Below are 27866 nucleotides of genomic sequence, written 5' to 3'. Positions count from 1 at the left end.
ACGTCACACTCACACACACTGCGGCTGACAAAGCCTCGCGGCTAGTCTTCCTTCACTCAGCTCCTCTCGTAACAACTTCTTGCATGTATCGCGAGCTACCAAAAACTAAAACAGATCTGTCGGTTTACTACAGGAAGGGTAACACAATCGCTTCAGGACCTTAGGGACTTTTCACTAGCCTCGGCAGTTATTCCGTCTTTCTCGGTCCCCACGTTCGCAAGCAAATCTGACCCGCAGACCTACTCTCAACTTGTCAATGATCTGTTCTAGTGCACTTAGAATCTTGTCAAAGCCCGAAGTCGAAGTTTCTTTCACTCCCTTACACACGTACCGACTCGTTGACCACGCCCGATCAACCTACTAAACCGCCCAGACCACAACATAGAACAACATACTCCGGAGTCTCTTGACCTCGCAGGGCCCGTCTCAACAACAACAACCACGTGGACCTTTTTATGCACAAAGCGCCACATGCACATGAAGTTCGACGACTTCCCTACTCTCACACTCGGAGTCGCACCTCCGCTATTTCTATGAAGTTCGACGACTTCTCTACTTCTACACTCGGAGTCGCACCTCCGCTATCTTCTAAAAAGAAAAATCCTCGCAACCTTTTCACACACCCTGCGGCAATAAGCTGTGCAAGCGCAAAACCCTAACTTCACTCATACCATCACTAGTACCGCCAACGCCGAATCCACACCTCCATTCTCTCCATTCGCAAGCTCCGAGATCCCGGGAAAGTCGCGGTGGACCTAGCCCATCATCATTCTGTCAATCTATTTTATCCAAGAAAAATCTAATTCAACTTCTCGAGTGGGGTCTCAAAGGGCGTAACCGTTAATTCAACACCATGTACTTTAAGAGTACGAGGTCCCAAAAGACGAAACCATCCTCTGCTACCATCTACTGTTAGAGCGGTCCGTATTAATAATTTTACCTGTATTTGGACGCTCTTTAGGCCGATGAATCTTTTGACTAAGTGGAACTCTCCGTACTCTATATCGATCAATTTCCTTAAATCAATAATCAATAACGAACATAAGCAATACCTTGATCAACATAACACTTAACAATTAATCCAGAATACATTTCGGCGAACCCTGACCTTTCAGTCAGGAATAACCACACCAGTTTATTCAAAGTTAGTGAATTTATTTCCCTATATTAACAAAGCTAGCACAATATAGATGTGTCTCAACATCAGATGATAAACATAAATGAACATTAATAGCTGTCCGTAGCGGCGAAACAGGTGCAATCTATGTAGCATTTGAATCACAAGGCATTCGATAATAGCAATGCAAATCACTAATACGATAATCTGTAATGAACTAATGGCATACATTTAGTCAGCATAACAAGGTCTCAAATTGCATCGTGCAACAAAAGGAATCCTCATCTAACCCAAATTAGCATCGGCATGTGGGACTTCATGCAAAAACAATTTAGCAACATTAATTTAGAAAAACTCCTAGCTAGGGATCTTATCAAAATCAGCAGTTGGTTACCTAAAAGAAACACAATGCAATTGTACAATTTCCTTTCATATTTACCAATTACGATCAGCATACAAGGAAGTCTTCGTCTCACAGGTACCGTTTCTCGATCTGCATGGGTACTGTTTCGATCGGCATGGGACGGGGCAAAGGGGCAGGGGTGGACGGGGCAATTGCCTCACGGCGGCAAGGTAAAACTACTACTTCATGCAAAGGGACAAATCAAGGTTAAAGTCTCTAAGGCAAGAATCATTTAAGGTCTCTTTCTCTCGATTAGAGAAAGAGCATCAAAGTCTCTTTCAAAATGGCGTCGCAGCAAAGTGGGCCATAATAGCTGCAATGTCCTGCAAAATGGCGGGTATCGAGCTGGTAATGGCTGCAATGGCTGCTTTCTTCTCGTGCACCTGGTTTAAATAGACAACAGTTCAAATCCAGTAGGGTCTTCCATTGGAGGGTTCATAGGTTAGCTTCAAATTGTCCAATCAAAAACGACAGTTCTCAAGCTTTTACTTAAGCATACATTATCCTTGGAGATGGGTACGCAAGTTGCAACATTTTATACCAATTAGCTCACTTTCAGAGCCTCCATTGTCCGCACCTGCAGATCGACCTTGGAGTAAAGAGAAATATGCCAGGCTGGCACGAAACCTTAAGATAAGCATGTGAACGATCTCAGTGGAAAAGTACAGCTTCAAGCAAAAATACACGTTTATTAGCACATTGGAAAAATACGAGCATTTAAACCGTGAGACCAGGCCACTAGGCCGAAGCCTGCACTGAAGTAATGCTAAGCTAAAACATTTCAAACAAGCAAATCATAGCACACGTTTACGATTATGTCGGATTAGTGCAATTCTAATACACCACGTTATATAAAGCACGCTTATAAATGTTGGCAAACTACTCTGAGGGCACATTTTGTCCCCGTACAATCTTTATTAGTTCGGTTAAAGTCACACATGATTATTTCACACTACGTTTACGCGTTAATAAATGTAAAACCTTCATTTTCTGCTTCATCAGACAGTACCATAATTGCATACTATATTATCATCAAGGCAGTGTCCGTAATGACCTGGTGTGAGGTGGTCACCCTATCTAGAACACCATAAGCTTTGCTTCAACTGGAATTAAACTTCTAATGACTTTTCCAAAACCTGTAAGGTCACATCTTTTATGCAAGCAACTGGGGGTAAGCATTAGGCAAGCGCCTCAGAGATACAATTGATTTGTATAGCACAGTATGCTATAGCAACATTACATTTAACACAGTATGTAAACCATAGTAAATACATAAACTCCAGCCCTTTTTCCTCGTTCCTCCTCTCTCCACAGTGCTATTCTCACTTCATTCCATTAATACCTTTCCGGCTGTCACTGCAATTAAACGTGCCCATTTTATGAAATCATATTTATTCCAAAACTAGAAAAGAAGGACAGCGGCCCGCGCACCAACATACCCGAATGGGGGATCTCGGAGACCCTCCATTATCACATCTCGCTCTCAGAAGTGTTGATACACTTCGCCTCCTTAACAAGATTTTCAGACCGAGCCAAACCTGGGGCCCCTCGATCACAGGCCTCACAATCACGGGGCTGTCGGCGCTGTCAGGACAGGCGTCAGATGACATTTTCATTAGGGCAGATTAAAGTGGATATTAAATATAACAGGGGGATTGTACTCCACTGTCTGGGAGGCAGGCCCAACAGAGCGGCAGTGACAGGCCTGGCAGCTGCACTAGGAAGCGCGAGAACAACAAAAATGGATGTTTGTGAAGACTTTGGTGGTGAGGGAGAGTAAAATACTGAGAGAAAGTGGAGACTTGGAGGTGGAGGAGAGAGGGACTGAGGGAGATCGGAAACTTGGAGTTGGGGGTGAAAGGCTGAGAGAGAGTGGAGGCTTGGTAATGTTGGAGTGAGACAGTAACAGGTTATGCACAGTCTTGTAGGTGGATGAGGGAGAGGCTGGGAGCGAGTGGAGACTTGTAGGTGGAGGTGGGAGAGACTGAAGGAAGGGCTGGGGAGAGTGGAGGCTTGGAGGTGGAAGTGATTGAGGGAGGCGGAAACTCGGAGGTGGAGAAGAGGGGGGGAGAGCTAAAACTCAGAGGTGGAGAAGAGAGGGGCTGAGGGAGAGCAGAAACCTGAAGGCATATCAATAAATAAAGAAAACTGTGAGGTACTCAGCATTGTTATCTCAAGGTGTGTTATGAAATTGTGGTTATACTGAACTATCTGCGTCCGTATCATATGAAAACTCTTTATTGATGTCATAGCTACACTTTCACAATTGCTTTATTAACCTTGCTTTCTCAGGTTTGCTTGAAAATCCATCATTTGCCCACTTTTTTTCCAGAATTTTCTCAGGGGGAGAACCCCTCAAATCCTTCTTATGAAAGTCAGGCACGCTCGCTCCCCTCAGAGCACTCATCCCACCAGTTTCAAAGGCCACCAGCTGCAGCTCACTATGCATTTTCCATTGCATGTCCCAGCTGCTAAAGGCTGGTCTATATATTTGAAACATACCATCGCCTCTGTCAATACCACTCCCCAGCACCTTCTCACAATCGAGCCCGAATTGCAAACAAAAAAGCTGATACTCCACTTTCAGATATGTTGCTGTTTAATTTGCACATTTCAAAATCATGGCTGGGTCCTGCTATCAGGTCTACTGACCAGGCTCACAAGAAATATTTTCAAAACTGCACCCTGTCAGTCATTACTGTTGGAATAATAGCTACATTTCAGAGCTGCCCAAATTGATCTAAAAATAATAGGGTGACTCCCTGACTTGCTATTAACAATAGCACACAGAAGAAAGAGTAAAGCTTTGTATATTTCCTAAAACAACAAAAAAATATTCTCAGAAGAATAAATTTCCTAAGATTACAGATGATACTGTGCAATAGATTGTTAAAACGGACATGTTCATTCTAAATCCTGCTCATGTTCCTCCCCCATCACGATTTATGCCCCGCCTCTCTCCTTAGTACCAGCCTCTGGTGACAGTTTAGTCAGCTGTTTCCTTTATGCTCAGGACAGTTGCATACTAATGAATTCCCCTTCTTACTTCGCCTGTTTACAGTACACTTGTGTCAGTTTGTTGTTGCAAGGCCACTTTGAAGGAGTGGATTTTCCGCATGGAGTTGCATTGAATTCTTGGTGGAATCCCCTCTTCTGATATGGACTTCACAACCTGATATTGCATGGGCCCAGAAGACACCCACCGTGGGACATAGGAAGCCACAGCATCTCCTCTCTGACTGAACTTTCCTCACTGCTCAATGTCAGTGGTGTCTTTTGGACATATAGACAGAGCTTGAAACTGAAGCTAGACAACATCCACAAGAATTGTAACATGGATATGTTATAAGTTGAAGCTTATTTGTATATCCACTGGATCAAATATGTAAAAGTGAGGACATACTATTTCACAGAGTAAAGAAAGGAAATCAAGAACTTTAAAACTGAATAGCTGTTTATGAACATAATCTTGAATGGAGACGGACTAAAATCCTCTGATGAATGCTACAGAAAGAAAGGACAAACCCTAAGCTGGACTTGGACTGAAAGTTTTAATAGTCATAACCATATTTACAATGACATCTATTCATCTTTAATGTTATTAGGAATACATATTTTTTTTACTGTTCAGCTAGTAGATGATGTGCAACACACTGGGGGGCAAGCATATTGTCAGTTGCAATTTACATAGTCCCTTCAATATTCTTAAGTAATATTTAATGTGGCCAAATGTAGGCAGAGGAATAAAGGTATCTGTAAGAAAGTGCATTATTAATTGTGCAGAGCCCCTGTGCCTTATCAAAGGTATGGCTAAGTTAATGAGCACTCAAAACTGGTTTTGGGGATAGCTTTCCTTTCACTGGGCTTTGTGACAACCTGAATGGAGGGTCAAAGGCAGGTCCTCTCCAGATGCCACATTACATTTACTCTTGATAGTGCAAATCCTTTTGAAGTTAATGACATTCCTGGGCCCTCCCCAACTGGACTTCCTTCCAGGGATCAATTTTCACACCCTCTTATGGTCAAGCACTGACTGGACAGCTGCTGAAGGGCTAAAGTAAACTAGCTTGTAGGAGCTCCAGGAAGGGAAAAAGTAACTTTATATAAGTTATTATTTCTAAATATTTATCAAACATCTAACTTTACCATTGAATTGGGCTTTTAATACATATTGAGTAATTGAAATGTTGTACTAGCTGTCCAAAACCTGAGATAATATAAATCATATTTTAATCTGTACTTGTGTTTTCTCATACAATAGCCAGAGCCTTCCACAATGAAAATAGCTTTTATTTTATTGTCATAAAAGGGACAAGTTAAACAATAAATTTCTACATGTACCATTTTTAAATACCATACACCCTACTGTGTGGGCTGCAAGGGCTACAGTAGGGTGATGTAAAGCTGTTGTAAGCTTTTTGTGCTTTGATTACTTTCTGGAAGGAGGAGGAGCCTTGTAGGTTGACGGCCACAGGCTATCAGTGTTCACGGCTACCAGTGTCATGGTTCGCCGACCCGAGGGACAGCGTTTGAAGTGCCTGCATTTGAGGAGAAAGGTGAAAGAAAACAAAAGTGACATTGGAGGAACGAGAGTGGCGATGTAGACCGCCAAAGAGTGCGTTTTCAGTCCAGCGGTATTAGTGACTCCAAGCAGCATCAGAGATACGAGCGCAGCGTTAGAGGTGCCATAGACCTTTTCTGTGATCAAGAGGAGTGAGAATGGCATTGTAAGCTGTAGTGGGTGCCCGTGGAGAGTGGCGGCCTTACTTGGGGGCTGTGAGAATGACAGCTTGTAGAATCCGTAGCACAACACCTGTGGAGTGCGTAAGGTATTGTGCTGGTGTGTGCGTGCTCGTGCCCCCCTCTCCATACACTCTTGCCTAGTTCTGTTTGTTTTGAATGCTAGGACCTGCGGCCTTAATAGTTCTTAATATTGTTATCTGAGGGGGGAATACCTTGGAACCCCGGACAGATGAACTGTAGTACTCAACTTATCAGGCTCCTGGTCGATATCTAATAAGATTCTTGGCTAACTGGCAAAAAGGAGATCGGGGTAGGGTCTTTGTGGTTGGGGTAACCTGCTAGACCCACCTAGGAAGGTTGCATTTATGGCAGCGGAGGCGGGTGCAGGTAGTTCACGGTGCAGCTTGTTGCCCTTTGCCTTTCCTCCTCTTTTCCCACCCTGCCACCCTTGTTCAGAATTGTGGACATTAAGAACTCTTTTTGACCCCCTCTTGAAGAAGGAATTGCCATCCCTGATGTAAGGCAGTATTCTGCAGGTGGCTTTGAACTGGCGTCTTTTATCCTCTGACTGGACTCAAATTTGCCCCTCAAGTCCTGTCAGGTGTAGAAGCTTACTAGCAGAAGGATCTGTCCATTGGTACAGCAGGCTAGTATCTTGGAAAAGTGGTATGCATCATCGCCATTTGGTTATTGAAGGCATCAGAAGGGTGCATTGACCAAAAAACTGAGATCGGGTCATCTGTTTTCAGGGAGGTCTTGTTTGAAAACTAAATTTAACTCTCTTCACAATAGAGTCCCAGGTTTGAAGTACAAAAATCACATTTTTACTTTTTGGGGAAAAAGGGGAAAGCTCCATCTGAACCACCTAATATTAATTTATTTAGTAGTGGGGATATGTGCAAAGATATGCAGCTCGGAGGTCCACATCATTCAAGATTCAAGGGCTCAGCTTTATCTAATACCCCTAGAAAGGCAGTTCAGGAACTTCATTCATCCCAGAGAGCCCATTGGCATATAGAGGATCATGGCTTGAAAAAAGCACATTTCCTGCCCTATGGTATCTTCCTACCCCAAGTTTGCAACTCTGAGGGCTCACCCCTAGAAAGGGTAGACAGGTCAGTGGTAGCCGGAAAAGAAGCTCCTGCACAAAAATCGAACTTGGGGCTCCGGATGGACACTTCTAGACCTGGCTATAGATTTATATGAAAGATATGGGCCACAACAGGGGGTTGATAGTCTTCAGTCTTTTTCCCTAGCCATTGTCTACAGGTCTGCAGCTTTTTATTAGTACCCATTCAAATCATTCCTCTTTGTATTCACATCTTTAGGTGACTCCCGATTTGGGCATAAATTATACTTTCCCAAGAAATCCCTTGGATCAAAATATACCGGTCTCTGCCTCTCTTCTTAGTTTAGAAAGACTTCTCTCTTCTGTTCTAAATGTATTGGAAACATTTGTTGGGAGGTCTGATTGTCTTTTTGATGCAGTAACAGCTATTTTGAAAGAAATGATCACCAGTAAAGGAGGTAACTGCAATTCAATCCGACTATCAGAAGGAGCTTTACCACAGCCTTCTGTGGTAGGGAATAAGGTTGTCCTGTCTGGGACTGACTTTTGCTCTCAGGCCGGGAAGCCACTGGTTAAGGAGCCTCATACGAACTTATCCCCAGTTGAGAACTCAGTAGATTCTATTAGATTTGTATTTAATGACTTTTCACCAGAGCAGAAAGTCCGTTGTGAGCCCCAAAGTGTGCAACAGGAAATATTTCCGAACTTTAAGGCTGGCCCTAAGGTGGATACTGTGATTGGAGAATCTTGTTCACTGGTGCAAAAGCCTATGAATAAAAAGAAAAATCAGAGGGGGCGACGAAACTGAATCATAGAATCACCCAAAAAGTCATAGAAAAGTGCGATTTACAGAGGATTCCCACTATCTCCAAGAATTTCAAACATGAGACGAATCATTTCAAAACCACCATCTTACCAACCTAGACACCGGCGCATTAGATGTCCCTTTAAGTCCCTCGTGGGATAGTAGAAGATGGTTTAACTATGGATCATAATTTGTTATAATTACATTTGAGGCTGTTGCCCTTGAACCCCTGGCTCAATTATTTGTGGATCCAACATGGCATAAGCTACGGTCAGAGCAGCTGCCCTCTGAGGGAGAAGAGGCCGAACTATGCGGATAGTTTGACCTTAGATTTTATCCCTCTTTTTCGATACAGATTTAGGCCCTCGTTACGACCCTGGCAGTCAGCGGTAATTTGGGGAAAGGTACTGCCAACAGGCTGGCGTTACCTTTTCCCAAATTATGAAAATGGCGGTTTGGCTCAAGCCAAACCGCCAGTGTACCACTCCGTCCGCCAGGGTGGTAACAGCCACAGGGCTGGAGACTTCAGTCTCAAGCCAGGCAGCCGTCACAATCTCACCCTTGGGATTATGACCCCACCTACTGCCATGGTTTCTGTGGCAAGCCTACTGCCACGAAAACCATGGCGGTAGGCATTATCAGTGCCAGGGAATTCCTTCCCCAACACTGATAGGGGTCTCCCCAGAGTCCTCCACCCTCCCACTCCCTCTTCTGCCCCCGCAAATTTACACACCGACATGCTCACACATACACACTCATACACACACGCATACCCACATTCACCTACGCATGCACACATACATACCCACACACTGCAACACACACCAACATACATTGTCACACAACATACACGTACACTCACATTCAGTCATTCAATCACGCATTCGACGTGACACACACCGCATGCACGCATACAGAAACAGAAACACACACCCTCACACAAGCACACACCACCCTCCACCCCCTTTCCTGTCGGAGAACCCTACTTACCTGCTTGCAGGGGGTCCTCCGGCAGGAGACGGGACGCAGCGCTGCTGTCCGCCAGCAAAACACCGCCAGGCCGTATCATTGCTCATGATATGGTCGACGGTGATTTGCTGGCATGGCTCTACTGCTTGCAGCAGCGCCACCTTACCGCCATCTGCCACCAAGACTGTCAACGGTATTCCGCAAGCCTTCTGGTGGAATTCCGTCGATGGTCATAATGCTGGTGGGCGGCTTGTAGCCACGGCGCGGTATGTTGGTGGCCTTTGCCGTGGCGGTAGGCGGCAGTTACCGCCAAAGTTGTAATGAGGGCCTTAATCTTGAACAGATCTTTTCTTTTAAAATGTTTCTCTGAGTTAGAGTCACTTAGGTTAATTGAAAGCAATGACATTCCTTTGGTATCTCTGGAGGACTTGGGCCATGGTTCCAAAACAAGGGTGACTTTTTATTGGAAACTTATAGTTAACAACATTTGAAATAATTCAGAGTGGTTGCATTGCAGTGGTATTGACTTTGTTCTAATATTGGGGGCGATCGTGAGCCAGCCAGTTTGGTGGTTAAGATGTGCAGTCAGTCCGGGATGGCTGGTGGGCGGGTCTCCCGCCCAACTCCTATGCCATATCAATAGTTCCCCTGCTGGCACTTACTCATGGAATGGTTATTGGCTGTTTTAAGCAGTTTTTCCTCAATGTCTCACCCATCAGCATTATTAAATTAGCAATTAACTTACTGTCGTTTCCTGGAATATTGCCAGCATAAGAAATAATATGGAGAAATTGGATGTTCCGAATTCATTAAACATAGATGTGATTTGCCTGCAAGAGACTTGGTGTGATGGGAAGCTCTTGGGTGATAATTATTATTCACTTTATGGGAATGCTACCCCCTCCAGAAGAGGTCACACAAAGGGTGGGGTGGCTTGCTTGTTGATAAAAAGGCTCAAATGGCAATATGAATGTTTTAGAGACCCTAGCAACCTGTAAATGGCTATAATTTTGTACAGGGTAGGAGGGGTGCCTGGGGATCTGCCTTGTTCTTGGTAAATGCTTATATTCCCCCTGGTGCCTCACATGATGTCCTCCTAGATAAGGTATTCTTATTTATAAAACAATTTGGTGATAGGGAGCCTGCACTTCGAATTATTCTGGTTTTGGGCCTAAACTGTAAAGTCTCGAGTCTTGCCCTCCTTAAATTTTGGGAGGAGGAAAGAGAGGAAGCTTATCGAACCCTCCCATGTGTTTTCCCCCATAATATAAGAACTGATAAGAGAGGGAAGGTTTTCCTAGAGCAACTGATGATGAGCGATCGTTTCATTGCAAATGGTAGACTTCCCTCAGATTCACCAGCCCAGTATACACATAAATCATCGGGGGAGTATCAATCTTAGACTATGTGGTGACTGAACGTCAGACATTTTCTTTGTTCCATGATATAAAGGTGATAGAGACAGTGTTTAGAGATCATAATATTCTGGTTGTGTCCCTTAACCTGAAAGTGCTCCCCACTGATTCTTCAGATTTTGATGGGTCTAAATCTAAATTTGACAATAAAACTGGAAGAAAACATTGGTCCCATGGTAGGATTGAGGGCTTGAAAAGTAAATAAGAAACCACCCCAAGAAATATTAAAAGCTGGGCTGGCAATGTGTTTGAGAGGTTTTCTAAGTTCATGCAGCAGCTGCTTGAGGGCCCACACCAGATGGCCATGGGTAAGATTACAGCAAAACCCTGTCCTCTACTTTTACTAAGTAGAGAGATTCATGCCCTCATCCATAAACAATATAGGGAATACTCTTCGGAAAGAAATAATAAGCTGTCCCCACTAAAAAGAAGAAGGAGGTGTTTGAGGGCACCTCTAAGAAGAGATGCAAGCAACGGATTTTGGCTCAAAATAAGGGATGCAGCAGTTAAAGGCCAGTCTAGGAGTTTTAAATCGTCAGTGGCTGAAGGCTATGGCTTGAGAACTAGATCACTCCCAATGGTCATCAATGAAGAAAGCTGGTCCACCTTTATCTCAGGACATTATGCTACTAATGGGATACTACAGGAGCGATCTTTAGTTGGTGGCGATTTTTCTTTATTACTTTCCCCCTCTGCGAAAGAGATTGAGGTGGTTATTAGAAGCATGCATAGCTCATCAGCAGTGGGGCCTGATGAAATCCCTATTTCAGTTTTAAAACATGACGGTCCTAATGGAGTAAAATTTTGTTTTGGGTCTTTCAGAGTTATTATCAAATTAGGAAAATTCCTACATCTTGGAATGGCAGTATTATTGTTCCATTATTTAAGAATAGAGATCGTTGTTGTCCTGGGAACCATCACCAGATCATCCTGCTAGATGCTGTTGGCAAAGTATTTCCTAAATGCTTGCTATCTCAGATGGTGAGTGGGCAGAAGGAAACAGAATTATCCCTCTGGAGCAATCTGGGCTCAGGAAGAAGCATGGAACAATTGATAACATCTCGTCCCTTCAGGTAATTAATGAAAAATATGTCTCTTTGAGAGAGGGGGTGACTTATGCAGTCTTAATAGATTTCTCCACGGTATTTGATAAAGTACATTGGGCTGCGCTATGGAGAAAGCTTGCACGACTGTGTATGGCAAGTATCCTGTTAAATCTGGTCACCTCCCTTCACTCCTCCTCTTTGTGTAAGGTACTGTTAGGTGGTGATAAAGGTTTGTCTCATGAAATTCCAACCTTGAATGGACTAAAACAAGGGTGTATTTTAACTCTTGCAGTTTCTCTGTATATCTCATATTTGCTCAGCTATTTGGCCCGGAGTAAGGGCTTTGCCCCCATGTTTGGAGGAGGCCGATAGTCTCATTACTTTACGCAGATGATATAATCATTTTGGACCTCACCCTGAAAGGACTAAGTAATCACCTGCAGGCTTTACAGCAGTTTATAGGGGCCCATTTTTAATGATAAATTGTTCCAAAAGTAAGGTTTTGTGTTTCCACTGTAAGAAGAAACTTAAATATGTTAAATTATTTTAGTCCTTGGGAACACAGAAGTTGGAAATGGTAAGATCATACCCTTTTTTAGGAAAAATAGTTTGTGGGAACCTCAGTGATAGGGCACACATAGAACATAATTCAAGCAAGGTGCAATCTCAAGCTAATGGCCTGGACTGGCAGGAGAGGTATTCAGGGCAAACATTCCACCTTCTTTGCTCTAAAGTTTGGAGGAGCAAGTCAGAGTCTCTAAATGGGTGGTTTGAGATAAGATTGTGGGCCGGGTCCTCAGAAAATTATCTACTGACAGTTCGGCTTCCTCAGCAGCAGTTTTAAGGCTGGAGATGGGTCTAAGAAGCACATTTGTGCAAGGTCTGGCTAGGATGGCATGTAGTGTGGTCAGGTAGGAATTGTATTAATGCCCTTGAGTTGTTACCTTTAGACTCCCATCTTATTTTTACACTTTTGCAGTTAAAAAACAATCATAGGTACGCAACTTGGTCCTTAAGCTTTTGCTTAGATAGAAAGGCCTGTTCACACAGATGGGGTTTCCAACCTGCATTCTGTTCTGTGTTACTACAGAAAATGCAGCTCTATCTCATTTGGAACCTGCAGCACGGGATTAGACGATTTTGGCTCCTGTTATGGCAGGGGCTGCTACTGCTCAGTTTATTATGGGCAAGATGGTATGAGTCCTCGGCGATTGGTAATTTTTGACAGAATGGTATCCAAGACCTGAACCATGTTCTTTTTATTTGCCCGGCTTTGTTGTCATATTATCGAAGATAGTTACGCCCAAACTGCCTTCAACTCTTCCCACTCTCTGTATCAGAAGTATTGCAGACCCTCTGTGTCCCACCAAGTGAATTGTTTTGATATAGAATTTTTAACTTTCTTAAGTGTTTTTTTTTAAATATATTAATTCTATTATTTAAATTAACTTGTTGGAATTGGGGTCGGTATACTGTTTGGATAGTTTGTAGGTCAAATATTTTATGGTTTCTTTTTTCCTGTTCGTTATTTTGCATTTTATGTAGACCTCCATGTGAGTTCCATATCATAAATAAATAAAATTGTAATTGAAAATTGTTGTAAAAGGAAGTGTTACCCTCTGTCAAAATGGTTATTTTGACAGGTTGGGCTGAAGGCTTCAACTGCAGCAGTCATGCTGTTACTGTAGGCCTGAAACCAAGTTTTGATAGTTAAGCTAGTGGATTGTACAATAAGTGCTGGAGTCCACAGGTGACATTTAAGTTTCTAGGCCATATATTATAGCCTTATAGGAAAGTTAAATATGCCAGAGATTAGCTAGGGCCAAACCACATACACTCTGCTTTGGATAGTAGCTCCCCCAATGTGCACAATCTAAAAAGAAGCATTCAAATTCAGCAAAAAGAAATAGGGGTGGCCATGCAAAAAAGGGCATTTTCTCAGTGTCCAAAAATGTTGGCATAGAACTGTCTCTAGTTTTCAACTTCTCTTAGTTTATTGGAGATGACAGTTGCTATCCAATTGTTGGAGGGAATCAAATATATTAATGAGCATAGATTACATAAGTGATCTTCATGTTAAGACATAAATGTATGCACTACTGTAACCATTTCCCTTTGTTTTAGTGTGTATGAAATATTTTGCTTCTAGACTTATTCAACATATAGCAGTAATACACAATATCTCTGGCTTTATGTGTTAACACCTTCACTGTAATTCCACTGTGGTTGGTAACAGCAGTTAGCAGCCTCGTCCGAATTACAAACTCAGTGACAACACTAAGGACCCCTTTTATTTCACTTGAAAACTTTGGCTTACGGAAATAGCTAAAATCTACAGGTGAAATACTAGTCATGAAAGAGGAATAACAACAGAATTGCACTAGGATTACTGATTTTATGGTAATTCTTCATTTGAATGCAGAGTGTTTCACTTGTATCTGTTAACTCTGCCAGAGTTATCAGTAATCAGTAACCTTGGGTTCAGTAACTCTGGGAAGGGATGAAGTTCCTGGATACTTTACTGGGGCACTCAGAATGAGGCCCCTTATTTTTAACATATAACACATTGTATTAACACTTGCCAACTGCATTTGTGTGTGAGTCTTTGCATGCAGTAGTACATTAAAGTCGGATGTACTACCTTTGTCTATGATTGTTTTGATTAGCAACAGGAAATGTTTTCAAATGGGACTATACAGGACAAATAAATTATTTAGATTTCACATTAAGAAACTGTAAGCTATCTCGTCATTAGTTGTAAATAATTATTCTGGGAGAGAGGGACGCAGCACAGACCACTGACCACTTGCATTTTGTGAAAAATGCTGCTTTATTGACGCAGGTGCACATTAGAATATTTTCCTGGGCAGTCCACCTTACAAAACTATAAAGCCTCAATATACATCAAATGACTATCCAATCTCCTACCCCACCCCTACTGTTCCACCTATAAACCCAACCCTACACTATCTCCTTCATTTTGCACTGCATTGCAACAGTACACAACCTTACCTTTCCCCAACAATCTATGACTGCATGTCTAAGCAACAAAACGTCCTATACTTAACCTTTAACTTCTTGCCTAGTCCAGGTGAGAGGTTGTTCAACTCCTCCCTTTAAACGTAGTTAACCGATGGCAATGGCAATCAAACTTCTGTAAACTTGTGCAAACTTTCCAGGCCACTGCCAAGCACCTGTCTCAAGCAACAACTGTGTAACAACCACCCCCATTGGCGCACCTATCCCAACAACAAAGCCAGAGTAAAAGAAGCCAAATTAGGACCAACCCCCCACAGAAAAAAGCTACAATTTTGAGGACAGGTGGGTGGGGCAAAAAGGTTACTGCTAAGCTCTCTGCCACCAGTCACCAGGTCAACTGTATTTTAAATGGTGACAGGCAGCCCAAAAAATAGCCCATATATAACCCTTGGGCTATGGAAGGCTCTAATACATCCCAAGCAAGATAGCAGGCTCTGGACTGCACTACCCTCCCAATATCCCTGGGGGCAGACCTCGCTGTTGTCGGCTGCCCCCCAAATTCCCGTTAGTACGAGTTATCTCGCTGTTAAACCTCTGCACGGACACAGACAGTGTGAAATTGAAAGATTGGACAGAGCGGAGATGAAAATAACTGTATTGACGTTTCTACAAATACAAACACTTGTTAATTACTTCACAATGCTGTTTCATTTATCAAACTCACATTTCCAAGGCGTCCATTGTAATTATATTTTGCACTCTTGGTGAAATCTTCCAAGGTTGATGGTATATAAAGCACAGTAAATATGTTACTCGCTGTTCTTCATTCTGCAGTGGTTTCAAATGTATATCAACCAAACTCTAAGATGCACTGTGCGACATAGTATCCAGAGAGATAGACCAAAGTAGGATGATTGCTCTGTTAGTACCCTTACAAGTGGAAAGGTTACTGTGTAATGTGTGTTGAATTGAATACACAAAAGCTCACAACATGCCGTCCAGGGACCCAGAATAGGTGGTGTGGAAAGGAGAGTGTCATTTCTTCCCGTGGCAACTCCAGGAAGGAAACAGGAGCTGCACCACCATGACAAGGCTCAAAAAGCACATCGGAGGGGCGTTAGGTGTTGGCAGTTGTATTGTATTTTGTAAGTTTGCGCCGTTTTTGCGTCAAAAAAAGACGCAAATGCGGCAGTAAAAATGTATAGATATGGGCCTATTGTATTTTGTAAGTTTGCGTCGTTTTTGCGTCAAAAAGCGGCGCAAATGCAGCGCTAAAAAGTATAAATATGAGCCTCTGTTTTTATAAAAAATTGTGAAATTTTGAGAAATTTACTTTGTGCTATCTTGTCTGAAAACTGAGCGCAATAACGTTCCATGCTTTTAAAACTCACATGAAAGACCCGCAAGGGGATAGACTTGAGGAGAAAATGTCTCCTGCGAGATGTCTGCTCCAACTAGTCTCACAAGATGTTTTCTGCTCCAGCCAGTCACCAGCAACAAAGAATTCTGTTACTTAAAGCATTTCCTTACTCTCCTTCTGAAAGGTGCCGTTAACAACAAAGGCCCTGATTTACAAGGTTTGCATTACATTTTTAAAACAGATCTGAATCAAAACCTTTTTGAGATTTACTAACAAATGCAGATTGGTATTTGCGTTGGTTTGTAAGAAAAGGTAACGCAAATCAGTGCAAAGCACTGCTTTGCGTTACTTTGCATCAAGTAGGACTTCTACGGAAGGTACATGGGCATTCTTGTGCAACCACCAGTGGTGTTTTACACAAAACCCTATCTACTAACACTAGTTGACATGGTTTTGTGCCAAAAATGTATTCCACATGAAAGCAGGCATTAGAAGGAGAAATGCTTTAATTTCTCCTAACTTTTTTCACTTTGCACGTGTGCTGCACTGTACAGGACACATCCAATATGGGAAAAGTTTTACAGTTAGTCTAAGCATTTTATTTTGGACTGGAAAGATACTATTCCGAAAACAAATCCTAAGCTAGACTCTCATAGACACCTTGTTGCAAAGGTGTGTAGGTGTTGCTTTTCTGGGATTGCGTGCCGGCAGTAGTGAGAGATCAGTATAGTGTCATATTTCTGTAGATATGGAGCTTTCTTGCTCTGTTAGTTGCACATCTACTGTGGATGCCGCCCAGCATTGTGTGACAGATGTGTAAATCTCGGCCAAAACATTATCAAAATATAATTTAGAAGCATAAGCAATACACTCTTAAACACTAGAGGGATACTTCTGCATAGTCACCACAGGAGGGTAGTGTTTGCTCAAAAATATTTGTTGTTTTGCCAATATAGAACCGCGTGTTGAACCAGTACGATTAAAACAACTTGCAATAGCAGTTTCAAGAACAAACATGTACGGCCTTATTACGACCTTAACGGAGGGGTTTCCTCCATCACAGTTGTGACGGATATCCTGTCTGCCATATTATGATCTCATATATTCTATGGAGACCGTAATATGGTGGACGGGATATCCGTCACATTTGTGATGGAGGAAACCCCTCGTCAAGGTCGTAATAAGTACCATAACCTTTTTTTTAAATGAGAACTAGCTTTTATAACCAGTTTTACAATCAGCATTTAATAAATGTTTGGCAATAATTAAATTAATCATTACAATATGTTAGATGTAAGGCTTATATTATTACATCCTAAGTATTGCTGAATTATTGGGCACACAAGCCATGTGTGGACAAATAGCAACACAGCACAAAGACATGCTAAGAAAACGGCATTCATTGATCATAAAGCTATATGTAGAATTTGGTTTGCAAATGTATCTTTATATAATGATACTAGAGGGTAGAACGATCTGTTCCCTTTACCATGCCAGTGGGAGTACATTGTAGTGCTTGAAATAATCCTCTTGCATGCCCTGTGACATTTATTCCCTGCTTAGTACCTATAGGAGAGGTATCTCCCTTTCATATATGCACTACTTCTTTGGGCTTGTTGAATACAATTCAAGGCCCCCAATAAAAATGTCTTAAAATAATGCCACTTTGGGAGGGAACAAGTGTTCGCATTCAAATCCATGTTACGAGTTCCACTGTAATACAGCATGCACGTGTCAATTACACATTGTTTTCCGGCAGGATATGCCCAGGGTCAAAATGTGTCCCAAGAAAAGGTCATGGAATTGCGAAATAACATGCAAAATTCGATGTTGTAACTGATTTGAGCATCTTATTCATATTTCCTACTGACACATCAGAGAATCACTTCATATCCCCCAAGATCTAGAATTATTGATGCCCCGTTATGTTGTAGGACTCATGACTGGACCCTGAGGTTCCTTCCGGGACTGAAGCTTGGGAAAGTTGAAATGTACGTGAAAGACAACAGAGTCATGGGCTTCAAACACTGATATAGATCCGCGGATATCTAAGGTGTAATGTTAAAATCTAATGCTTGTGCCCCTGTCTTGAAACAGCTGATACAGGATGAAGCTGTGGTAATGGGAAATGAGAGGAGGATTCTCCCTAGTACCTGTGCTCCATTAGTTTCTCCTAGCCAATGACATAGGGTGGGTGCCAAGTGAGGACCGAGGGTTGGGCCTCCAGAGCTCTTACCCTGGCCTTCGTCCTTGTCAGATTTTCAGAAGCAAACCAGTTTGCTAGAGCAGACAGGGGGCTGGGCCTTCAGTCTTTATCCTTCCTCCATTCATGCTTCTGCCTCACAATGTCACCGGAGGACAGTGTTGCCAGGTGCGCAGAGCCGATGTGCGCAGTTGTCACTTATCCACAATATCACTAGCAAGATGTGGACAGGAAAAGATTTAAAGAGCTATAGGGTAGTTTTTATCCCCATCTGTCTGGCAAAAGGTGTGTGTTTTGGAATTTGTAATCTGAGAGGGCATAATGGTCCAATAAAGTCTGTCATTAGAACCCTATAAAGAATGTTGGAAGCTAGCCAGCCAATCAGACATTCCCTTTGTGTGCTATTGCTACTGATGCAGACCCGCACAGGGAGTATTTCTTGACTGCCATCTCCCTGCCCAGGTGTTTCTGCACCACTATGACGCCGACACACTGTTTAATGTATGGATCCATTAGGGTGCTAACTGTTCCACTGTACCGTTGCACCCGCACAACTCTGGCTGTCAGCCTAAGCCACTCTCTCTGCCATGCTGCACCATTTCCTCCCCTTCCTTCTCTTAATAATCACGTTTTACGTAAGCAGGAACTATTCTTTCTTGGAGGGAGGCTTTGATCAGTTCAAAAACATAAAGGCGCCAGTGAGAGGAGCAATTCCTTGACCCATTATGTTATATGTAAGAAGGGATGTTTGATGCTTTCGTCTCTGCTGGTGAGTCGTCTTCTTTATTCAGGGTTACAGGGTGGATTCTGCAATGCCACATACTAATTGTGGTGGAAGTTGAAAGATGTAGGCTGAGTTTTGTGGTTCCTGGATTATTTACTCATTAATTTTGCATTACTTGACTTGAATGAGATGGTTGCAGAGCTGAGATGGAGGCACACTTTCATTTTATCAGGATTTTCTATATCTCTGAAATTAAAAAGATCATTTGCCATACTAGAGGTAATAAGTATGCCTTAAACTTGGAACCTTTTTGTGGCTATTTTCAAAGCTTTGTGGCAAACGTTTGTGCAGCCTTTATATTTAATTGCGTCAGCCTAGAAATTGGATTTTCTTTATGCTTAATTCAAATTTGCATTCCATCTTTTTAGTTGAGCTGCCTCACGAGATATATTTGTTTAGCATCTTCGTAGCCGATTTGTGGGACTTCCAATAATGGAGGTGACTTTGGCAAGCTTCATCAAGATACAACTAAATAGTTAGTCAAGAATTGTGTTAGAGGATGGTTTGTAGATCATATTTATTTTATTTCAGTGTCCATTTCATGGATTGCAATTTAACTGATTTTGAGTAATGGCCTGAAAGGATTTTTTGTGTTAAATTGAGATGATGCTGTCTAGGAGTCTGATTAGGATCCCGAATTTGAGCACATACCATGGAATGATCAGCCTAAGATAAAGGGGTGACATAATCATCAAGAAAAGTATAGTTTGAAGTAAAGATAAGTTTAAGTATATGATTAGTCTTGTGCGTGGTCGAAGGAACCAGTTGTGTTAGACAAAACAGTTCATTATGTTCAACTAAATTTACATTGTGTCTACCAATAGGTAGAAATTGCCAATGATTAAGACATCATTAGAGAGGAAACATATGTTAGGTCCAGGAATTTTACCAAGAAGGATGCTGTAGACTAAGGGTCTGTAATGTGTCAATGGTATGGATAATATAGTGGCATTGATTACACATGAAACACTTGATATAACCAGAGATTCATATAAAATCTTTGTGTCAGTGTGGATCTGCTTGCCGATGAGTGTTTTATGGTGGATAATGGCTACCTTTTCGTTTCTGGTTGCTCTCTTTCTGCAGATTATGTTATGAGTAGAAGTTCTTTAAAGAAAGTTTAGGTGTTCTGTGTGAGCCAGTTTTCTGTTCTCCCAAGGTGGTTATTTTTCATAGGTTTTCAGGAAGTCGTGGTGTTCTAAAACAATTTGTGGTACATGAAAGGGCATTGATAAGTCCCACTTTATATCAGGTTCCAGAAGTGATTATCACAGATTTGAAAATCTGTCCTCTGTGGCTGACCTTAAGAATGCCGTGAAATGTGCTGATGTCACAACAAATTATGAACACTCACCAGAGTTTACACACATCTAGGAGGGGTGCTCCTTGTGCTCTCAGGCAGTGTCTTGCTGGGCTCTACTGTCAGCATATGGTTAAGTGTACCTACTAGCTAGACCGCAACATAGTCTGTTGCTCGCAGTCACCCGATTGAGTGTTCCACAAAGTGTACGGAGTACCAGGAATGAAGTGTGGCAGGGTAGTGCAAAGAATGTCAAATATGGGCAACAGTTTCTTCATGTTCCAAATGGATGCCGTGTGTTTCAGGAAAGGGGCAGGGACAAGACTTGTACACTGTTTTTTCAAAGATCATAGTCTATCCTTTGAAACTGTCTGACTTCCACAATCCAAGATGAAGTAGAACCTTTTAAGGTCAGTTCATATTTGAATTATATATAAGGATCTATTTCCAAAAGATGGAAGTATTGAAACACATTTGTTTCCTTACTTTTTGTGGTGTTATTGGCACCTTTGCTACTATTTGTGATCCTGGTTTTGCCTCTAGGGTTAAGAACATTTACTGGCTCTACTTCTGGAGTATTTTATTTAGCACTTTTCTCTTCTCTGTTGTCAAACCTTTGCTGATAACTTCAGTACTAATCGTCATCTTCAATCAGGAGCTACAACCTTGGCTTTAATGTTATCCTTTGATACTTGTCACGTTTCACATGTACTGTTCAGTGTATGATGGCACCGTGGCTACCAAGAGGAGTCAACGTTTCCTTGGGCAATCAAGAATGGGAATAAACAGCCTTTCCCTGCCTCCAGTCCTTGACAAAGACAAGGGGTGAGATGACACAACCTAATTCCTTATCAAGATCTCTGACTGCATTGCAGATTACAAAGACAGCCTTACTTCCAGTTTGTCACTTCTTGTGTCCTCCTACCAGCTACTTCATGTTTCTTCATTAAGTAGAAGCTGGGCATTCAATACCTTTTGTTACCAATACTCAGCACGTATCGTCCATACATACATCAAGCCCCTGTTTGCAAGGTTTCTGCAGTATTGTGCTAGAACTTGTCCGATTTTGCCATGGTTTGAGGGTTAGTGTTTATCTTGATCCTCTTTTCTTGCCACCAGTGAGTCATACATCTACACCACTAGCCTTTCTTAAGGATTTTATGCCCTTAGGGTTTTTTTCCTCCAAACCTTTGGCGTCACTGAGGGGCTGAGGGTGGAAGGGGTGTGCTGTATTTCTTTCCACCAGGCAAGAGATCATGTACCGTGCAGCACCGGGGGACTACAGCCTGCCATGTTTAAAGATCTCCATATACCTGGAGGAGATGTCTGTAACATCAGAGAACCCACATCCATGGCGGTTCCTCTAAAGGCACTGCAAGTTTTGTGAGCGGGCTCCATATTTCATGCAGCCCCTCAGCAAACATTTTTAGTTTAAAAAAAACCTATTGCCAGAGTGGGAAAAAACAATACGATAATGAGCCTGACACACTCTGAGCTTTTTCCCAGGGTATGAAGTCTTTTTTTTTTCTGTTTGAGAAAGTCATGCATTTCCTTTTGGTTTCCAACGTGAAAAAATACATTAGCATGCCCGTGCTAATTGGGGCCCACTGTCTCAGACACTTAGACCAATGACCCAATATATGGGGTCATTATTCACTCGACTCTAAATAGGGGGTAATCCAACAGACATATGGACAGGGTACCCCACCATATTTGTGATGAACTACCCTGTCCGTCAAATTCTAAATAACGCCCAATGTTCCTTCTTAAAGATATTTGTTGCTTCCACTTGACAATGACTGATATTAAGCAGCTTAGTGGATACAGGAAGAAGTGGTGGTTACCTCTGGAAAATTCAGAAAAAGGAAGGTGTGACGATTGTGTCCAGGTATTGACATATTGCTGTAACATGGTAACAAACATGGCTGACACACCACGCACCACAAGAAGTGCTGCTTTCTTCCGAGCCATGATTTCCTGTAGTCAGTCATACATCCCTGTGCTCTCTCCATACCTACCTGTGATCTGAAATCAGATTGATTTGGTTAATTGCCTAGTGACCACTGTTGCCAGAACGTTTGCGATGAAGTGGGTCCTGGCTCCAGGTCTATCTAACATGGTCAGTCAGAGTTAGAGAACTGTCTATGTTTTTCCCCCTTCTCTCTAACCTTCCTACTGTTAATCACTCTTACAACACGATTATCCCAGTATTCCGTCTGGGTTTTGTTTTTGTAACCTTGCTAGCCTCTTTAATCACATAACCCTTAGGGATTGTGTATCCCCTCTCATTCAGACTATTTCCCTACCCAGTCCGTCTAACACCTGCCCTTTGCTCTCCTGTAGTATGTGTCACTTTAATGTATTTGATATACACTGTATCAGTCCCTCTCTCCTGTACCCACGTGTTTAGCCGTAGTTGTTTTTATTCTATCTTCCTTCCTCGAACCACAACCTATCTCAGATGAAAGTTCTCCCCACGTGGATGCCAGTCGCCTCATTCCTATTTTAACCAGCATGTCACCATTGTAGCTACACAAATCCGTCGCCAGTCAAACCCTGAAATAAATCCTTTTCAACAAGTAATTCATTTAATGTTCGTTAGTCTCAAGTTTAACCAGAGTAACTTTTAATAAGAAAAGCGCCTTTAAAATATGCTTTTTATGTGTGTTTTTCATTAGGATGGCAATATTTGTTTTGGGAAACAGCCTTAAACGTTGTGCCTTCACAACGCGGCCTGAATACGAAATTTCCTAGCTATCGTGAAGGAAAGTTTCAATTCTATTAAGGACACGGAGGCGAGGATTATGCAAATCTTTCTTCACTCTTTATTCAACAGCAAGTTCAAAGTTAAACAAAACATGAACAGAAAAACTACAAGTTCCATGAGCCCGCCGCCATGGTAACGAGTATCCAATGAGGTGCCCTCCTTCACGTCAGTATAAATGGCCCGAGACACGTCACACTTCCTCGACTTCACTGCGGAAGGAATCCTGGTAGAGTCAATTGGTCGTAGTTTCGGAACCTAAAAAATAGGTGTAATTAGATGCAAGTCCGATAGAACACAGGAAACCTACCAAAGGCAACAAAGTTATGAACTCTAAAACACATATAAATGAAAATATATCTGAATCAAGTGTTTACCTGAAAAATTAAAAATATGAGCAGAATAACCAATAAACAAAGGCATAAACGCAAGTATACCACCTTGCTACGCAGATAGATGTAATCGGGAGGGAACATATCCGCGAAATGTATGTGGGTGGGATAATCCTCGCCTCCGTGTCCTTAATAGAATTGAAACTTTCCTTCACGATAGCTAGGAAATTTCGTATTCTATCACAGGACCGGAGGCGAGGATTATGCAAGTTCAAAGCTTACTTACCACCAGTGCGGCTGCGTCGTGAATTGGTTTAAAGTAAAACTTCTTAAAAGTAGACTCTGAAGACCAATCAGCAGCATGCATGATGTCCTCCAACCTGCCCCCCACTTGTATGGCTTTGGAAGCCATAGCTCCCCGAGTAGAATGAGCCCCAAAAACTCGAATATCTATACCTGCCTCAGAGAGAATCCACCGAATCCATCTGGCAATGGAGGGAGAAGAAACCGCCCTAAACGGCTTCTTAATAGAAATCAACAATTGAGTCTCACCTGGAGGTCTACAAGAACTGGTCACTTCCTCATAGACTTTGAGACATCTAACCACACATAGCCTCGGGGAATCAGGAAAAACGGGATAGGACACCGACCTGGTATTATTCTTTGTTCTCCTTGCAATAGTAAACGTGACTCCTTCTGGAGTAAAGACTCGAGCGGAAACATCCAGTGCTCTGATATCTGACACACGCTTACAGGAAATGAGGCAGAGAAGCATGGCTAATTTTGCCGACAATTCCTTCATCAACAAATATTGGTTGTCCCGCCAAGAGGATAAGAGATTAAGAACCAAGTTCACATCCCAGAGCTCCGAATATCTAGGTTGTGGAGGTCTGGAGAGTCTAATACCCCTAAGAAGTTTACAAACCCAGGGATGCCCCCCAATCGGGAGATTATTCAGGGGAGGATGGCCCGCAGAGATGGCCGAGCGAAAAGAATTGATGGTGCGATACGCTAAGCCGGATGCAGCTAATTCCGCCAGGAAATTGATGATGTCGGCAATGCTGGCCCCCATGGGATCGCAGTGTTTGCCCACACACCAACTAGACCACCTATTCCATGCTGATCTATATCGTTTGCATGTACCAGGGGCCCAGGCCTGTGCGATGAAGTTATTAGCTTCCTGCGAAAGCCGGTTGTTTTGCCAATGATGCCGGAAATCTTCCAAGCTATGAGGGGAAGATGACCTTGAAGGATTAGAGGGTGGCAGAACCCCGACGGATCCAGGAGTATCGAGGGAAAATCCGGGAGGCGAAGAGGACACTCGCACGAGAGTTCCAGCAGAGTCGGGAACCATGCCTGTGATCTCCACCAGGGGGTTATTAGAATCACCGTCGCCTCTTGGCGGCGAACTTGAGCAGCAACCCGCGGGATAAGAAGAAACGGGGGAAAAGCATAACCCTGAAGAGTGCCCCAATGTTGGAGAAACGCATCTACTGCCATCGCTCCCGGATCCGGACGCCAGCTGAAGTATAGGGGAAGCTGGGCATTCCAACGAGACGCAAAGAGATCCACTGAACAGGGACCCCAATGATCCATGATCGCCTGAAAAACCGAGCGATGTAGTCGCCAATCGCTGGGATCCCGGAGAAACCGAGAATTCCAGTCTGCCCACACATTCTGGGTTCCCGGAAGATACTCCGCTGTGACTGAGATTTGGTGTTGAAGGCAAAAATGCCAAAAATCTATCGCTAGCCCCGCTAGGGCTCTTGATCTTGTTCCCCCTAAACGATTTATGTATTGCACTGCCGATACGTTGTCCATCCGTAGTAGAACTACGCATGAGACCTTGTTTCTCGTGAGAGACTTGATTGCAAAAGAACCCGCCAGGAGCTCCAGGCAGTTGATATGCATGGTTAGTTCCTGCGGGGTCCAGCGTCCCCCCAACGAGATGTCCCCGCAACGAGCCCCCCATCCCTGGCGACTGGCATCTGACTCGATCACCAGATCCGGGGCCGCCCCAAAGATGGCCCTGCCATTCCATGCCTCCATGTGGTCCAGCCACCAACACAACTCCGTCCTTGCCTCTTGAGACAGGGAGATCAACTCGGAGTACGTCACCCCTCGGCGAAGGTGAAACGCTTTCAAGCGTTGCAGGGCTCTGTAGTGTAGGGGACCCGGAAAAATGGCTTGAATCGAAGACGAAAGCAGGCCTACCACTCTGGCTAACTGGCGTAGAGAGATCTGGTCCCGTTGCAGGACCTTTCTCAGTTCCTTCTTTATTTTGGAAATCTTCGTCGCCGGGAGACTGAGAGACGCTGAGCGGGAATCCACTAGAAACCCTAGGAAGACTAACGATTGAGTCGGAGTAAGTTGCGACTTCTGTTGGTTGATCACAAAACCAAGGTCCTGGAAAAGCGCAATAGTTGTGTTCAGATTGAACATCAACCGAGACCTGGACTGATCCATCAAAAGGATGTCGTCCAGATAAATTATGAGGCGAATGCCTTGTAACCTCAGAGTTTCCACTACTGGTTTGAGAAGTTTTGTGACGCACCACGGCGCCGACGACAGGCCGAAGGGGAGTGTGGTGAATTCGAACACCTGGTTGTTCCATAAGAATTGCAGGAATCTGCGATGGGGTGGAAAAATAGGGACCGTGAGGTACGCGTCCTTGAGATCTAGACGAACCATCCAGTCCTCTTGTAAGAGGAGGTCGCGGAGCATGTGAATACCCTCCATTTTGAAATGTCTGTAAACCACCCACTCGTTGAAAGCACGAAGATTGATAACGGGACGAAACCCTTTGTCCTTCTTTTCCACCAAGAAGATGTTGCTTACGAAGCCTGTGGGGTGAAGGGAAGTAAAGGAAATGGCACCTTTGTGAAGAAGGGCCTGAACCTCTAAATCTATGAGTTCTGTAGGGGAGTGTTTGCTTGCTTGGCCCGCTCCGCCAATTGAATAATCTGTGTGAGGGGACCTAACACATCAAGAAGTTTATCCTGGCATGCCCTCCAGGAGCGATCAATCCCTTTTTTGGGATCCTTGGTGTACTTGGAAAAAAACGTACACATTTTTGGGTCAATAACTGGCGTGAAAGCGACCTTATCTGATAAAGACGGGCGTGGGCACTCCGCCCGTAGACGAGCGCGCACCTCTTTGTCCAGAGGTTGCCTAATTTTACTGGCGACATATTCAGCCACCTTGTGGTCTGGACGCCACTCCGAGGAACGCGGATGGTAGATACCCTCCGGCTCAAACATATCGGAGTCAGAATCGGCGTGATCCGAAGGATCTGGTAGGGTAGCACCCGGACGCCAAGGGCGACCCGAGTCGTCATCTAAAGATGATGAGTCCTCATCTGAACCTCCCATGAAGCCTTTGGGGGATCCCAGATCAGGGTTCCATAGGTGGTGAAGCTTGTCACCCAGTACTCCGGGCAAACGGTCCTCCCGGGAGGGTACGCGCTTATGCGCGCGCGCACTCTTGGGATTGGGTGAAAATACACCATCCCCCAGGTGCCCCGCGTCGCGCTTGCGCATTTTCCTGGGGGCCGAAAGGGTAGAGGAATCACCCTCTGCTCCCGTCACACCAAACATGCCCGTACCTCTGGACACCTGTTCAGTAAGCTTAGCTACAGTATCCCTAAGAGGGGCTAAAGCGTGAGAAATAGCCTGGGAAAACAAAGTGTCCACTCCGGGGGGAAGGGTACGGTGAGAGGGACCCTCACCTGGGGACATGTTGGTAAAAGGTTCATTCTCTTGGGAGGAATGCATAATGAGGACTATGACAGAGTGTACACCCAACAAAAAATATACAATATATAGGGTAAAATCCCTACCCTCTCTGTCACTGATAGTAAGTCAAGAAGTAATGCCTTCCCTAATGGGGTAATTCTTACCCAAACGGGTGTCAGGGTAGGGAAGAGAAAAAATGCACCAGGGTGCCAAACATGCAATAGAGGAGAAACCCTCAATTCTGGGAAGAAAAAGCAAAGTGATTAATGCAGATATGCCTGCTGAGAGACTGAGTGTGTCATCTGGCAGGCCTGGGAATTGAACCCTGCTTGTCTGGGTGAAAGGCAGGAACCTAACCCCCTGGACCAAACAGGCTTCCCTAGAAAGAAGCAAACGCGAAGCGCGAGCCACGCACTGAAAGAGGCACGCTCTCCGATAACGAAGAACACAGCGCGCGCTCCCTCTGGTGGGCCCGACGTGTATTAAACACGCCGAGGGCCGAAAGGAAATTAAACGCTCGAGCGGCCCGTCCGTTCCGGACCGCTCATGGCGATAAAGCTGCTACAACAACAGAAAGCCCCGCAAAACAATTGAGCGGCAGCGCGCCAAGTTTAGGAAAACAAACTCCCAACGGAGGCAGAAAAGGCACTTATCTGAGCAGTGAAGAAAGAGGAAGTGTGACGTGTCTCGGGCCATTTATACTGACGTGAAGGAGGGCACCTCATTGGATACTCGTTACCATGGCGGCGGGCTCATGGAACTTGTAGTTTTTCTGTTCATGTTTTGTTTAACTTTGAACTTGCTGTTGAATAAAGAGTGAAGAAAGATTTGCATAATCCTCGC

At 43.6% G+C, this 27866-nt stretch overlaps 1 protein-coding gene across 1 annotated transcript in view; it reads left to right on the top strand.

Moving 5' to 3' along the window:
- The window catches only part of STK39 (serine/threonine kinase 39), a 1706935-nt gene that overhangs the window by 553120 nt on the left and 1125949 nt on the right, over window positions 1-27866 (top strand). The window lies entirely within an intron of this gene.

This window comes from Pleurodeles waltl, chromosome 3_1 (genome assembly GCF_031143425.1).
Source record: "Pleurodeles waltl isolate 20211129_DDA chromosome 3_1, aPleWal1.hap1.20221129, whole genome shotgun sequence".
Lineage (NCBI taxonomy): Eukaryota > Metazoa > Chordata > Amphibia > Caudata > Salamandridae > Pleurodeles > Pleurodeles waltl.
This window is presented reverse-complemented; position numbering and strand designations above follow the sequence as displayed.